Below are 17,621 nucleotides of genomic sequence, written 5' to 3' on the forward strand. Positions count from 1 at the left end.
TATTGAAGATCTTGCTACTTTAGTAGATATAAGGTATGAATACTTGAATCGTTTTCTTTATCAACATTGATTAAGGAATAATTGCAAGAATAAAAGCTATAGTTTGTTGTGTTGGTGTTGTTGACTTATGGATTGAGGGTTGAAGAGAATTTTGGATGAAAATACATATATTTATCTTGTAGAATGTTGAGGATGTTGTTTTTGATGTTGTTGGTATTGTTTGGGAGTTGTTTTGGTATTTGGAGGAAGTCGATGATATAGGGGAAATGCTGCCTAAATTTTCGTAACCCAAATTAGTCTTCCATAATTAGTACTTATAAGTTGGTGGAAATGCGATGAAAGTATGATTAATGATATATTTCTCGATATATAGGCTCGGGTGAAAGACAAGCTTCGATATAAGGAATTCTTTAAGTGGTGGCTCAACGGATAAGGTATGTAAGGTGTTCGTTTCCCTCTTTCTTTGGCATGAATCCAATTAGAATATAAACACAAGCGTTCAATAACAAATCCACTCTATTCCCATGTTTTGTATTTCAAATCTTAATATCTTGTTACTTTAATGATTCTGAAAGTATTATTTTATTTATCATCATCGAGTACTCCTTCGGACTCGATAAGTAAATTCCATAAGCTATTCGGAGGCTACCGACCTTATGTCACTCCGAAAGGCCAAGATCAGATCATTGACTTCTCATCCAAAATCATCTCCAAGATCAGGCTTTCCTTCCGCATCGCGGAAGGAAAGCGGAAGGCCTCAGAACATTGCGCTTTCCTTCCGCATCGCGGAAGGAAAGTGGAGTCCTGCGCAGGAGGCCTCAGGACATTGCGCTTTCCTTCCGTATCACGGAAGGAAAGCGGATTCCTGCGCAGCCTTCCCAGTTCGGAACCAACAATGGTATATACATATAAATAACTGTAATGCACTACTTTACTACACAGGTCAGATTATTAGCTTCTCATACATTGTATATGTATAAATGTATTGCACTATTTTACTACACCGTACCGCGCTATAGTCGGCCAGGCATGGCGCGTAGATGCGCACACCACTGCAGTGGGCATGTTATGATATTGCCCCGGACGCGAGAGGCCCGGATGCGGGCTAATGATGACAACACCGAGCCTTAATGGCCGGGCATGATTTCACAAATATAACACCGAGCCTTACGGCCGGGCATGGATACTATCTGTTACATATATATAAGCGTACAAATGATTTTATTATGCATTGTATTTTGTGCTACTTCCAGATGTTCGGTTTTATTTTGCCTATATTAATGTCACATTTTATCTTAATATTGTTGTTACCCTCCTGCCTTACATACTCAGTACTTTTATCCGTACTGACATCCCATTGCCTGGGACGCTGCATTTCGTGCTGCAAGCTCTGACAGAATTATCGAGGAGCAACCGCAGTAGGATTTCACAGCTTCAGCGGTGTTAGCAAGAACCACTACTCCGAGCTTGCTATCTTTTGGTACTTTTCTGTTAGTATAATATATGTTCATATGTATACTTTTAGAGGCTCATGGACATTGTGGGATATGTAAATATAATGTATGACCTTGTTTTGGCTTCTTGATATATTTTTTTTGATACCCTTGTTGGCTTTATGATATATTTTATGTGGTCGCGACCTTGCCGATCCTCATATGTACATATGTGTTGAATTATCAAATATTCCTATGTTTCCCCTTTTCCACGAGTAGATGTTCTTTGAGTTATGGTATGTGATGTCCAAGTAACGGTTAAGTCAGGTGACTCTCGACCTACGGGTCAGAGCCTGTCATACTCCTCGTTGGGGGTGTGACACATCATTTGTCGATTCGGAATCCCTAAGTCAATTATAATAGATAATGGAGCTAATCTTAATAGTGGACTGATGCGAGAAATTTGCGAAACATTTAAGATTACTCACCGCAATTCCACTCCTTATCGACCTCAGATGAATAGAGCCGTTGAAGCAGCCAACAAAAACATCAAGAGAATATTGCAGAAGATGATTGATAATTACAGACATTGGCACGAAAAATTGCCATTGGCCCTTGTCGGTTATCTCACCACTGTTAGGACTTTAACTGGGGCAACGCCTTATCTTTTGGTCTATGAAACAGAGGTTGTGTTACCTGCAGAGGTAGAGATACCATCTTTGAGAATTATCCAAGAAGTTGAGTTGAGTGATGCCAAGTGGATACAAAATCGATATGAACAGTTGATGCTCATTGATGAAAAGAGGCTGAATGCAATTTGTCATGGACAACTTTATCAGAACAGAATGGCCAAAGCTTTCAACAAGAAGGTAAGACCGAGACAATTCAAACCGGGGCAATTGGTGTTGAAGCGCATATTCCCACACCAAAATGAAGCTAAGGGAAAATTTGCACCTAACTGGCAAGGGCCTTACATGGTTCATCGAGTGCTGACTGGAGGAGCATTAATTCTAGCAGAAATGAATGGCGAAGTGTGGCCCAAAGCTATCAATGCAGATGTCGTCAAGAGATACTACATTTAGGATCTTTTCATTTATTTTATATGTAATATCCTGTAATGTCTTTCTATGTAATGAAAACTACGTTCCCTCGGCGGGATACGTAAGAAACCTATATTAGGTTTGGTCTTTAAGATAGAAATTTCCAAAAAAATTCCATTTGTTTGTAACATGAACTACGCTTGACCTGATTCCCGTGGTGGGATACGTAGGTGGCCTATATAGGCTTCGGTCATATTATTAGAAAACCTCAATTTTATTTTTCCTTGTATGTTTTGAACTACGCTTGACCTGATTCCCTTAGCGGGATACGTAGGCAGCCTATATCAGGCTCGGTCTCGTCATTTTAAAAGTTCAATATCCTCCTATGCCAGAAACTGGGACAATTTTAAGGGCATCATTGCAAGACGCCATCGAGAGACACGAAAGAGTATATGGTCAACAGATCATCAGACAAAGGAAAGACTTTGGAGAAAGGACGTTCTCTTTGTTTCACAACGTGTCACAGTTTCAAGTTCGGTAGAAATTATTTATCACTATATACATATTTACCATAATTTATGCATATTTCCTTTTGAAATAATTTTTTTTAATCAAATAGTTTTATTAGTTGGCCAAGACTTAGAAATAGGCGGAGGTTACAAGTCCAGACAAAGATAGAAGCACGAAGCATCAAGAACTGGATCTTCAAATCGCATAAATGCTTTCAAACGCACATGCACCACACAAATGTTTTAAAATTCACTGCATAAATGCTTTACACCATGAGTCACATTGGTTTGAAAAACCTCATTTTCATCAATCATTGGGTTTTAAAGAAAACCTCATTATGTCGGCTTGGAAAGCCTCATTTTCATAAATCATCCGGTTCAAATAGCCTCATCTTCATATCTGATTTAAGTCCTCATTTTCATTAATCATCGCCAAAGGCATCATTCTCACGAATCATCGGCCTAAAACCTCATTTGCATTAGCCTTAGCTAAAGCTATTTTACATCGCTTTACTTCCGGTATTTATTTACTAACTGTTTTATCTAGTTTAAGTTTCGCAGGAGCTTTAACGCAACGTGGAACTATTTCTTCGGCAGTGAACTGGGGTAATTTATTGGGAAGGATGATCAGACTTCTTGACAAAGGTCAAGGGTCCACCTCGAACGCTCGACGCAACCCCCCACATATTCCGCTTACGTCCATAACCGATCGTCGAGTTCACACGTATTCATAGTCTAAAATTCTTGAGTTCCATATGTTTCCTCAATCGTAATACCCAATGTCACCATAATTCTACACTGGGACAATATTTTTAAAATATTTGCATTAGTCATAATTGCTCACTCGCAAGTGTCGTAGTTTCCCAGAACTACACACGCCTGATTCTCGTGCAACCCGAGATATGTAGGCAACTCAAAAATCAGAATTCGAGCACAATCCTCTCAAATTTTCCTTATCCTTATCATCTCCCAAATTCCTTTAGTCAGGACAAAATAGGCTATTAAGTCAATGTCTTTGCCCGAAAATTCTTTCATCATTACCGGCCAAAGAGAGACAAGTTGTTGACACCCGATTTTGTCCCTCCCTTATTCCAACTCATTCTTTTGAGCTTCTAATAATTATTAATGTTACACCTCAGAAATTTCCTCGTGAGCGTACAGTGAAAAGTTGCAGAATTGAATTTTGGCCAGTTGGACGTAAAATGAAATACGAACCGTAAAGTGGTATACGGCCCGTATACTGGCATGTTGTATTTCAACTTGAAAATTTTCAACTTTCTGTCAAATGCTTTAAATGGCTAAATACGACTTGGAATAAGTACCGTAAATCGAAATACGGCGCGTAAACTGAGTCGTAAATTGCCATGATCTCCAGCATGCCTTTCTGGTTTTGATATGCTTAAATACGATCACGATATATGGCCCGTAAACTAGAATATGGACCGTAAACTGGGTTTACGACCACTGTGCACTTCAGTCACTGTTCATTCCGGATTAGATTTTAAGTCATTAAAAGGAGACGTAACCTCATCCAATTCATTTCAACTCCACGATGTTTCTTTCAAGAAGCCTCTAGAATACTCTCTACTCTTCATCACAAGAAAACCAAAGGAAATTAGTGATCAACTACATGAAACCCATAAAATCAAGTGTAAGGATCACACTAAAGTTCATCTTTTTCAAGAAAACCCAAAAGAAGTGAAGTACGGTTTTGGTGCTAAAGGAGTAATTCCATTCAAGGCTTGTTCAACAATCATCTAAGGTAAATTTCAAGAATAAAACATGTTGTTTAAGGTATTGGAAAGTTAAGATACTTGAATTGTAGAAAGACATGGAAAATGGGTCATAAAAGGGTGATTAGTGCTATGATTGAATAGGGGTTGGATTGAATCATGAATGTTGATATGTTGTGATTACGAATCCGTCAAAAATGAAATTTAAACCACGAAATAAGCATTATATGTGAGGAAACGCGATAATGAACTATAACCATAAATGTGGAGAAATTGAAGAGAAATGGTGGATTGTGGTCAATGTATATAAACGATGATTGTTGATTACAATATTATGAATGTTGTTGTGAGAGTTTAGGAGTTGATATAGGATATGGGAAAGTAGTATAACCAAAGGAAGTGTTGCCCAATTTTTCCTAGAATAGTAAAGCGTTCTTATAGACGAATATCTAACGTTGGTGCGAATTCTCTCTTGAAGGTAGAGACGTGATATCGAGGGATCACAAGTGAACGATAGATTATTTAAATGACAAAGGTATGTGAGGCTAGTCCTTTCTTTCTAATGGCATGGATCCTATAGTATGAATTCCTTTCCTCTTCATGAGTTCCTATATTCCGGAAAGCTAAAAGCCTATATCCATAAATGTCTATATAAGATAAGAGATATGACATGATAATGCCATAATGATAAGGATGTTATTTATTTCTTACACTCACCTTATGTGCTAATTCCTTCAAGGTGAGGCAGAATGTCACTAATTGCTCCATAATGAAATCGGGGGATCACGACCTTACGTCACCTCGATAAAGTATAGTAGATCTTGAGCCTTATGCATGTATTATGATAAGATAAGCATGTTATGTTGATAATATTACACCGCGCTTATTTGGTCGGGCAGTCACCACCAAGGCGGGTAGCTATACGTATACACCATGGCCAGATGGCATGGGCAGCACCACTAGTGGGCGGCATGAGATGATACCCCGGACGCGGGAGGCCTGGACGCAGGCTAATGTTATGATTATCACACCGATCCGATATGGATGGGCAGTTTACACATTATGCATATATGATATGATGATGAGTATGAGTAAGACAACATGACTTATTTCTTATACTTGACAGTCTGATTCAGATGTTCCATATTGATGTCTTCTTTACATCATTGTCTTATTTCATTGTTTATGCCTCTCATACTCAGTACAATGTTCGTACTGACGTCTGTTTTCTTTGAACGCTGTGTTCATGCCCACAGGTAGACAGGGAGGAGAGCTCGAGCTAGATACGTAGTAACTGTCAGCTGGTCGGAAGCACTCCTTTGTCCGGAGGTGCTTATGGTTATTCTTTTGTGTGTATAGTCATGTATATATATTTTTGGGCATGACGGGGTCTTGTCCCGTCCTCATGTTTAGCACTCCAGTAGAGGCTCGTAGATGCGCAGTGTGGGTTAGATGGTCGCACGAGATGCTATCATGTGTATATACTATTTTGATGGCCAAGAGGCAAATGTATATAAAGCATTTATGTTTCCATATAAAATATGATTTCCCTACAAGTTGAGTATAAAGTTGATAAAAGAGCATTAAGTGAGTAAGATGAGTAGTAGAACGAGTGGTGCTCGGTGGCTAGCTCCGGGTACCCGTCGCGGCCCCAAGTTGGGTCGTGACAAAAAGTGGTATCAGAGCGGTTCAGTCCTAGAAAGTGTCTACGAGCCGTGTCTAGTAGAGTCTTATTTATGGTGTGTTGCGCGCCACATCAATAAACAAGAGGCTACAGGACATTTAGGAAAAATGACCACCTTTCTTCTTATGAGATCGTGCGATAGAGCCATGTATAAGATTTTATCTTCCCTAATAGTGTGTCATGGTTTCAGAAATGCCGCCAAAGGGAAAAACTACAGCCGCCCAGAAGGGCAATACTACGACAAGGAGGCAGGTAGAAAGAGGGCCTTCGATGAATATAGAGGAAGGTGAATCGCATAACGAGGCCTTGTCCAATACTTCCTCTACCCCACCTAATGTGGAAGAGCAAGGAGCAGTTGCAGCTCCAATTCCTCCACCGGTTGCTTCGGGTCAACAGATGACCGAGGCCATCCAGTTACTGACACAATTTGTCGTCGCACAGGCACAACGGCAAAGTATGGTTTCAAGTGATTGGGCAGCAAGTACTAAGGCCCGTGATTTTATGAGTCTAAACCCTCCGGAGCTTTTCGGGTCAAAGCCGGAAGAGGAACCCGCAAGGTTTCATAGATGAGATGTTGAGGACATTGAAGATTATCCATGCCTCTAAAACGGAATCCATGGAGTTTGCATCTTATAGACTCCGGGATGTGGCAGTTTTATGGTATAACAACTGGGTATTATTAAGAGGAGAGAATGCTCCTCCTCCGGTTTGGCAAGAATTCGTAGATGCCTTTATTCGTCACTATTTGCCACCCGAGGTCCACCAAGCTAGAGCAGATAGATTTCTAAATCTGAGACAAGGAAATATGAGTGCCCGGGAATATAGCCTTCAATTTAACTCCTTGGCTAGATATGCTCCGGCTATGGTGGCCGACATTGGAGATCGGGTACATAGATTTGTGAGTGGCCTAGGGCCCATTTATTCAGAGATTGTTTGACGGCTTCCTTGTAAGACGGGATGGATATTTCCCGAATACAGACCGTGATGCCGCAAGAGGGCCAGATCTATGGGAGCCGGCGGTGATTATAGAGGGGGAACAAGACAGACATATTCTGGGTACTCAGTCCAGTCGGTGACTAGCGTACCTCCTCGATTCACAGGTAGGAGATTTGATCGCTTTTTCCGTTCAGGACAGGGCCAGAGTTCGAGGGCCTCAGATTCCCAGTTCAGGGAAGACTATAGCCAGAGGAGACCCCCAGTGCCGCGATGCATCCAGTGCGGTAGATTACATTCCGGAAAGTATCGCCAGAGTTCGGATACTTGCTATACTTGTGGCCAGGTTGGGCATATGATGAGAGATTGCCCGTCGACGAGTGGCAAAGTTGGAGTTCAGCCCACAGGTTCGGCAGCTGGTTCTTCCCCAGCGCGTCCAGTGGGGCAGGCTTCCCAGATGTCAGTAGGCCATGGTAGAGGCAGAGAGGCAGCATCTACTTCAGGTGCCACTCAGCCCCGTGTATATGCTTTAGCCGGACGGCAAGATTTTGAGTCCTCCCCAGATGTGGTTACAGGTACATTGTCTATATTCTCCCATGATGTATATGCACTGATAGATCTGGGTTCTACTCTTTCTTATATTACTCCATATGTTGCTGGTTGTATTGGGGTGAAACCTGAGCTGATCAAACCTTTTGAGGTGTCTACTCCGGTTGGTGATCCCGTGATAGCAAGGCAAGTGTATAAAAATTGTGTAGTTGTGATATGTGACCGCCAGACAAAAGCTAATTTGATTGAGTTGGAAATGGTAGATTTCGATGTAATCATGGGTATGGATTGGTTGGCATCGTGCTATGCTAACGTTGATTGTCGAACGAAAGTGGTTCGATTCCAATTTCCGGGAGAGCCCGTGCTTGAGTGGAAAGGTAAGGCAGCATCACCGAAAGGTAGGTTTATTTCCTTCCTTAAGGCAAGGAAGGTGATAGCCAAGGGCTATATTTATCATCTAGTTCGGGTTCATGACACCGAGGCAAAGCCGCCAACTTTCCAATCGGTTCCAGTAGTGAATGAATTCCCAGATGTGTTTCCAGACGAACTTCCAGGCCTTCCTCCAGAAAGAGAGATTGATTTTACCATTGATGTATTACCGGACACCAAGCCTATTTCTATTCCTCCTTATCGAATGGCTCTGGCAGAATTAAAAGAGCTAAAGGCGCAGTTGAAAGGCTTGCTTGAAAAGGGGTTTATTAGACCCAGCTCATCACCGTGGGGAGCTCCAGTTTTGTTTGTAAGAAAGAAAGACGGATCTCTACGAATGTGCATCGATTATAGGCAATTGAACAAAGTGACAATAAATAACAAATATCCTCTTCCAAGGATTGATGACTTATTCGACCAATTGCAAGGTGCCAAGTGGTTTTCTAAAATAGACTTGAGGTCGGGTTATCATCAAGTTAGGGTTAGAGAAGCGGATATTCCCAAAACAACCTTCAGAACGAGATATGGCGACTATGAATTCCGAATGATGTCGTTTGGGCTGACTAATGCTCCGGCCGTGTTTATGAATTTGATGAACAATGTATTCAGGCCTCTCTTGGACTTATTTGCGATAGTATTTATTGATGATATTATGGTATATTCTCGCACAGAATCAGAACATGTAAATCATTTGAGAATTGTTCTTGGCATTCTCCGAGCCCGGAAACTATACGCAAAATTTTCAAAGTGCGAGTTTTGGTTAAATTCTGTAACACTTTTGGGCCATGTTATTTCAGATGATGGCATTCGAGTTGACACCCAGAAAATTGAAGCGGTGAAAACTTGGCCAAGGCCTACAACGCCTACAGAAGTTCGTAGTTTTCTGGGTTTGGCAGGTTATTATAGAAGATTCATAGAGGGCTTTTCGTCTATTTCAGCCCCATTGACAAAGCTAACCCAGAAGTCAGCCAAATTCCAGTGGAATGATGCTTGTGAGCGTAGTTTCCAAGAGTTGAAAGACAGACTGACCTCAGCTCCGGTTTTAACGCTCCCAGAAGGGTCAGATGGCTATGTTGTGTATTGTGACGCTTCCGGTGTCGGATTAGGATGCGTATTGATGCAACATGGTAAGGTTATTGCATATGCTTCAAGACAATTACGAAAACATGAAAAAAATTATCCAACTCATGATCTCGAATTGGCTGCGGTCATTCATGCCTTAAAAATATGGAGGCATTATTTGTATGGTGTGCACATTGATATTTATACAGATCACGAAAGTCTTCAGTACATTTTCAAGCAAAAGGAGTTGAACCTGCGACAGAGGCGGTGGTTAGAATTGATAAAAGATTATGATGTGAACATTTTGTACCACCCGGGAGAAGCGAATGTAGTAGCCGATGTGCTTAGCCGCCGATAAATGGGCAGTTTATTTGAAGTCCCTCCGGAGAAGAAAGAGATGGTTCATGAGCTCCACTAATTAGCCAATCTTGGGGTACGCGTAATCGATTCAGGTAATGTAGGGATTAGTATCAATGATCCCACAATTTCGTCTTTGGATATGGAAGTGAAGGAACGACAATATGAAGATCCTCAATTATGTCATTATAGAGACACATCCCATGGGAAAGAGAAGGCTTCATTTGAAGTTTCTATGGATGGAATTCTTAAATACCAAGGCAGGCTATGTGTGCCAAATATAGCAGAATTGCGTCGACGAATTCTAGAAGAAGCACATTGCTCTCGGTATTCTATCCACCCAAGTGCAACCAAAATGTATCATGATCTCAAGATGATGTACTGGTGGGATGGCATGAAGAGGGACATAGCAAAACTTGTAGCACAGTGCCCAAATTGCAAACAAGTGAAAGCTGAACATCAGAATCCAGGAGGCTTATTGCAAGCAATGGAGATCCCTATTTGGAAATGGGAGGTGATCAACATGGACTTCATTGTGGGGTTACCTCGTTCCCGTAGCAGGTATGATTCTATATGGGTGATTGTGGATAGGTTGACGAAAGCAGCCTATTTTCTTATAGTGTAGACTACATATTCAGCAGAAGATTACGCTAGGCTGTATCTAAAGGACATTGTAAGACGTCATGGTATTCCATTATCTATTATTACAGATAGGGGAGCCCAATTTACAACCAAGTTTTGGAAGTCCTTTCAAGAAGGTCTAGGCACTAAAGTGAAACTTAGCACAACATTCCACCCGCAGACCGATGGACAAGTCGAGCGTACTATTCAGACCTTGGAAGATATGCTGCGAGCATGCGTGCTGGATTTTGGTGGAAGTTGGGATGATCATTTGCCGCTAATCGAGTTCGCATACAATAATAGCTACAATCCCAGTATTCGAATGGCTCCGTACGAAGCTTTGTATGGAAGGAAATGTAGATCTCCAATTGCATGGTTCGAAATAGGAGAAGCACAATTAGTGGGCCCCGAATTGATTCAGCAGGCAGTGGAAAAAGTTAAGGTGATCCGAGATCGATTGCTGACAGCCCAAAGTCGCCAAAAGTCTTATGCAGACAATCGCCGACGAGACTTGAAATTTCAAGTTGGTGATTGGGTATTTTTGAAAGTATCGCCAATGAAAGGAGTGATGAGATTTAGTAAGAGAGGGAAGCTAAGTCCTAGATACATTGGACCCTATAGAATTACCTGCAAGGTGGGTCATGTAGCCTACGAATTGGACTTGCCTTCGGAGCTTGAATCAGTTCATCCAGTCTTCCACGTTTCGATGCTCCACAAGTGTGTTGGAGATCCCACAAGGATTTTCCCGATAGATGGTGTGCAAGTGACAGAAAGGCTAACTTATGAAGAAGTGCCTATTGCTATTCTGGACAGGCAAGTGCGAAGACTTCGAAAAAAAGAGGTAGCTTCAGTCAAAGTCTTGTGGCGAAACAACAATCGGGAAGAAATGACTTGGGAGGCGGAAGAGAAGATGAAATCTAGGTACCCGCACTTATTCCAAACCTCGAGAGAGTTTCAAGATGAAACGTCAACGATATAAGGTATGTATGTTTTATTTTTATGCTTTTGGTCATGTGTGGCCATAGATATGTCGATATTGTGATGTAGCCCTGTGAGGCGACGATATTATGGGTGTTGTGACAGGTTGGTAGTGCCAAGTTACAGGGGAAACTTTGGCGAAATTTTCGTAGAATCCCGAGTGTTTAACATTCGAGGACGAATGTTCAAAAAGGGGAGAAGAATGTTACACCTCGAAAATTTCCCCGTGAGCGTACAATGAAAAGTTGTAGAATTGCATTTTGGCCAGTTGGACGTAAAATGAAATACGAACCGTAAAGTGGTATACGGCCCGTATACTGGCATGTCGTAATTCAACTTGCAAAATTTCAACTTTCTGTCAAATGCTTTAAATGGCTAAATACGACTTGGAATACGGACCGTAAATCGAGATACGGCCCGTAAACTGAGTCGTAAATTGCCATGATCTCCAGCATGCCTTTCTGGTTTTGATATGCTTAAATACGACCACGATATACGACCCGTAAACTGGAATACGGACCGTAAACTGGGTTTACGACCACTGTGCACTTCAGTCACTGTTCATTCCGGATTAGATTTTAAGTCATTAAAAGGAGACCTAACCTCATTCAATTCATTTCAACTCCACGATGTTTCTTTCAAGAAGCCTCTAGAATACTCTCTACTCTTCATCACAAGAAAACCAAAGGAAATTAGTGATCAACTACATGAAACCCACGAAATCAAGTGTAAGGATCACACTAAAGTTCATCTTTTTCAAGAAAACCCAAAAGAAGTGAAGTACGGTTTTGGTGCTAAAGGAGTAATTCCATTCAAGGCTTGTTCAACCATCATCTAAGGTAAGTTTCATGACTAAAACATGTTGTTTAAGGTATTGGAAAGTTAAGATACTTGAATTGTAGAAAGACATGGAAAATGGGTCATAAAAGGGTGAATAGTGCTATGATTGAATAGGGGTTGGATTGAATCATGAATGTTGATATGTTGTGATTACGAATGCGTCATAAATGAAATTTAAACCACGAAATAAGCATTATACATGAGGAAACGCGATAATGAACTATAACCATAAATGTGGAGAAATTGAAGAGAAATGGTGGATTGTGGTCAATGTATATAAACGATGATTGTTGATTACAATATTATGAATGTTGTTGTGAGAGTTTAGGAGTTGATATAGGATATGGGAAAGTAGTATAACCAAAGGAAGTGTTTCCCAATTTTTCCTAGAATAGTAAAGCGTTCTTATAGACGAATAACTAACGTTGGTGCGAATTCTCTCTTGAAGGTAGAGACGTGATATCGAGGGAGCACAAGTGAACGATAGCTTATTTAAACGACAAAGGTATGTGAGGCTAGTCCTTTCTTTCTAATGGCATGGATCTTATAGTATGAATTCTTTTCCTCTTCATGAGTTCCTATATTCCGGAAAGCTGAAAGCCTATATCCATAAATGTCTGTATAAGATAAGAGATATGACATGATAACGCCATAATGATAAGGATGTTATTTATTGCTTACACTCACCTTATGTGCTAATTCCTTCAAGGTGAGGCAGAATGCCACTAATTGCTCCATAATGAAATCGGGGGATCACGACCTTACGTCACCCCGATAAAGTATAGTAGATCTTGAGCCTTATGCATGTATTATGATAAGATAAGCATGTTATGTTGATGATATTACATCGCGCCTATTTGGCCGGGCAGTCACCTCCAAGGCGGGCAGCTATACGTACACCATGGCCAAATGGCATGGGTAGCACCACTAGTGGGCGGCATGAGATGATACCTCGGACGCGGGAGGCCTGGACACAGGCTAATGTTATGATTATCACACCGATCCGATATGGATGGGCAGTTTACACATTATGCATATATGATATGATGACGAGTATGAGTAAGACAACATGACTTATTTCTTATACTTGACAGTCTGATTCAGATGTTCCATATTGATGTCTTCTTTACATCATTGTCTTATTTCATTGTTTATGCCTCTCATACTCAGTACAATGTTAGTACTGACGTCCGTTTTCTTTGGACGCTGTGCTCATGCCTACAGGTAGACAGGGAGGAGAGCTCGAGCCAGATACGTAGTAGCTGTCAGCTGGTCAGAAGCACTCCTTTGTCCGGAGGTGCTTATGGTTATTATTTTGTGTGTATATTCATGTATATATAGAGTTTTAGGCATGACGAGGTCTTGTCCCGTCCTCATGTTTAGCACTCCAGTAGAGGCTCGTAGATGCGCAGTGTGGGTTAGATGGTCTCACGAGATGCTATCATGTGTATATACTATTTTGATGGCCGAGAGGCAAATGTATATAAAGCATTTATGTTTCCATATAAAACATGATTTCCCTACAAGTTGAGTATAAAGTTGGTAAAAGAGTATTAAGTGAGTAAGATGAGTAGTAGAACGAGTGGTGCTCGGTGGCTAGCTCCGGGTACCCGTCGCGGCCCCTAGTTGGGTCGTGACAATTAGTAAACCAAATATATTATTTTCGTCTTTACTTTATTATTAGGAACTGTCGCTTTATTGATACATCGCATATTGCTACTTATTCATTTACATAATAAGCTATAACCTAAATAATATTCTTGCTTCATTATCATGTTATTTATATTTCATTAAATTACACCTTATTAATGCTAATGGCTAAATTATTATATCACATTCCCCACATGAATATGTTAATTCAGCCCATAACTAATCCTAAAACTATTTGGGCTAAAGCCTAATTCATTGAAACCAGCCTACTACCCATTTTAAACAACCCGGCCCATGTCTCCCTATTCACCTTCCCAAACCTAATTTCTTGAACCCAAAACACTCAGCCGCGCCTCTCTTTCTTTCTCCCCTTCCTCCATTTTTGGGCAAAACTTTACCTTGCTTTACCCATGGACAGAGGTCCTCCGTTCCTTTTCAGTGCAAATTTTGGATGGTTCAACAACCAAACGAACCCTAAATCTACAGTTAATCAACGTTGTTGTCCCCTTTCGACTTCTATGCACGCGAAAGCCCTTTTCGGCTAAAAATACAGCAAGTTTCTGCATCATCAGCATTTGTTCCTCCATTTTTGGCAAAGCTTTTATGGTTTTTGTTTGTTTCCCTTAAGCCTGAACGGTAATCTCTGACTTTCAATTTTCTTTTGAGGTTTCCCTCTTTTTCCAAGGAAACAATTCGAATCTTTTCAAAAAGATGCGGATTTGAAATTAAATTGAACGAATTTCACTTTGTGAAGAAGTCATATATCACTCTAGGAACCCTAATCTGGAGCTATAAATACGATTTTTTTTGGAACCTTAGAAGGCAGTTTTAGTCGCCTCTATTCCTTGAAAATATTAATCCTTTTTAGTTCCAATACCTCTTGGTATTCACTCGAAGCACTGAGTCATTTCATTCTCTTTTTGCCGCTGCCATCGCTTCGAATCTGAGCGTATTCAAGCTCGGAGTTGTTGGAGTTACGAGCGTAGATCTAAGACCCCTGCACCTTAGTTCGCTGCACCCGAAAAAGGTCTGTAATTCTCTTCTTCATCTTAGTTTTATTTTCATTTTCTTAGTTCATGTATATTTCCATTTTTTTTCGTTTAAAATAGTCTAAGTTTAATTTTGTTCGGGTTCAATAAGTAATTATGTTCTTTTGTTTCTTTCTACCCTGTCCAAATTCTTTTTTTTAGCTTGCTTGATTTCCAGTTTCGTTGTTGTTCTTGTCTGCTAAACCTGCCATGGATCTAAGCATGATGAACTTAGTTAATATGGATGTTTGATTTACCTTTAGTACTCTAGAATGTTGAACATGAGTTGGCCTCCTCCTTTGTGTGATTTCAATAAGTTTATTAACCCTTTAACATGTCTAACTCAATATCAGTCCCTCCTTTGTCTGGCTTTTGCTTAGCAAATCGAAGTTGGAATTTCAAAGTTCATTACCCAGGTTAAATTGTATTCCAAGACTATGTTTAAGGGTTAAGGCTTCCATTTTTTCTTTACAGTCTGGAATAGGGGAGGTTCTAGTTTAAAAGGAACATGAGGTTGCTTTAAATATAATTAGGAATCATTTTGGTCCCTCTTTGTTGTAGACTGAGTTTAAGGATCCTCACATCATCATAATAATTTGGTAACTCTAGCTACTGTGATTAAGAGCTAGTTATAGCTAGTTTGAGTTGATGTAGAGGTAGTGTACTCTTTTCATTTCCAGTTCATTGTTTTTTAAATCTTGTGAAGGTGTGTATTATTTGTTTTGTTATTAGCTAGATTAGTTGCAAGTAGTTAATTATATTATGTGATTAGTTGTTGTTACCATTAGGCTATTACTAATGTTAATCTGTTGTCACTATGAGTAATATGATTTGTTTAGATAGCAGACTGTTGTTTTTTTTTTTTTTATGATTAATGTTGGTTAACTAACTATTAGAACTATTTAAGAATGTAAAGCAGAGGGAATACTAAAAATTAAAAACAAATCACCCCTTTTTTGTCATTGTTATGAAATGTGATGAGCTTTCATGTAGTTTTAAACTCAAATGCATCAGTTTGGGTGGTAGAACTAAATGTTCCCTCTCTTATTGTGCTCATGAGCATAAGCTTTGTTTAGAGTTGAATAGAGATTTGTTTGGGTTTAGTTTTGCCTCTCCTTGTTTTCTTTTTCTATGTTTACCACCTAGAATTCCATTAGTTCTTGCGGGATAATAGAATCTGTGTTTGCCTGAAGTTAGTATGCTAAACTTAATCCTAGTCATGCCTTAATAACCTTTGAAGAAGTCACTAACAGATTGAAGTATGATATGAACTTGCCATTTTGTATAAACTGGTTTGTAGCTACTGCTAAGTCCTTTAAACTAATGATAACTTTAAAGGTCCCAAGTGATTTCCCTCTTAAACTTCGTGTAAAACTTCAGACCAGGCTCTCTGTTTAGCATAGACTTAAAGTGTTGTTTGACTAAATATTGAGTACTCAGATGTATATTTGAATGCCCTTTTTAGCCATCAGTTAATTTCTATTTCAAGGTTTTCTAACACAAAAGTAGCTGCTTTTTTTCCTCCCTTAAGGAAAGTTTGTTTACTTTTTCTCAAAGATTCATTTCTTCACTTTGGTTTTCTTCAAAACTTTAGCATTAGGAATCTCCAATTTTACTTACTATTCCGTTTAAGGAAAGAGTGATGGTTTAGCATGTTTCTTTTAAGTTTTTTTCCTGAGAATTATGGGTTGATTAACTTTAAGAAAAAGTTGGCTTCTTCTTTACAATACAATTTGAGTGTGTTAAGTTTCACACCAATATTTGGCCTAAACTGAAGTCTGTTTCATTCCATTAATATGCTATAGGAAATTGCATGAATGTTGTGGCGATTCTGTGCCTATTTAAATTCTTACATGTTTGGGCATTGCAAGTATACTGTGTTTGATTATGTTTATATGTGTATATCTAGAGTATGCTTTAGTTAGTACATTTATGGGGAGATTAGTTGGTCATTATGGATTAAGCTTGAACCCTCCCCGGTGTTAGCCATGCCTGGGATTCATGGAAATCCCTTGGAACTTGTGCAACATCGGGAAGACGGGGGCAAAATCTTTCCAATATTAACCTTCTAAGTATCCTTATGAATGTGTATACACGAAGCATACTCAAATATACATAATGTATACATAAGTCACTTGCTTGTCTTGAATATTGAAACTGCTCTATTATGTTGGTTGTCGATCGTAAAACCTTGTATATTATAGAATCATGTCACCGCTCTAATTCTTTTTTTCCCTTTTCTTCTTTTGCATGACATCTGGAGTTGCGAGGAGTCTCAAATGAGACTCAATTTCGCCGCTAGATCAAAACGATTTCATTGCTCCACTTTGTGTTTCTAGTTCACTAAACTCGGCTGAAACAAATTCCAGATGAAATCTCTCTATTCAGGTCTCTCTTTCTCCCCTCGGAAAACAACCAAGGCAGAAGCAATATAAAGAGGGGAGAAGACGAGAAAGACTGCTATGTTTTAAAGCACATCTTATGTTTTGTTTAATTTATTTGTGTTCGTATGTGATTATTTAGCTACCTTAGAATACCTAATTTAGTGGGGCTGATTGGGACGTTATTTCACTATAATAACGAAAATATTTTGGTTCATTTTATGGCTTTGAGAGAGTTTATAATCGGATAAGCTAATTGGGACGTTATTTCGATATAATAATGGAAATGTTTTAATTCATTTCACGAAGTATTTTAGTATATCTTTGAAAGAAAAACGGACGTTATTCAATATAATAATGGAAATATTTTAATTCATTTCACGAAGTATTTTAG

Source organism: Lycium barbarum, chromosome 12, assembly GCF_019175385.1.
Source record: "Lycium barbarum isolate Lr01 chromosome 12, ASM1917538v2, whole genome shotgun sequence".
In the NCBI taxonomy this organism is placed as follows: Eukaryota; Viridiplantae; Streptophyta; class Magnoliopsida; order Solanales; family Solanaceae; genus Lycium; species Lycium barbarum.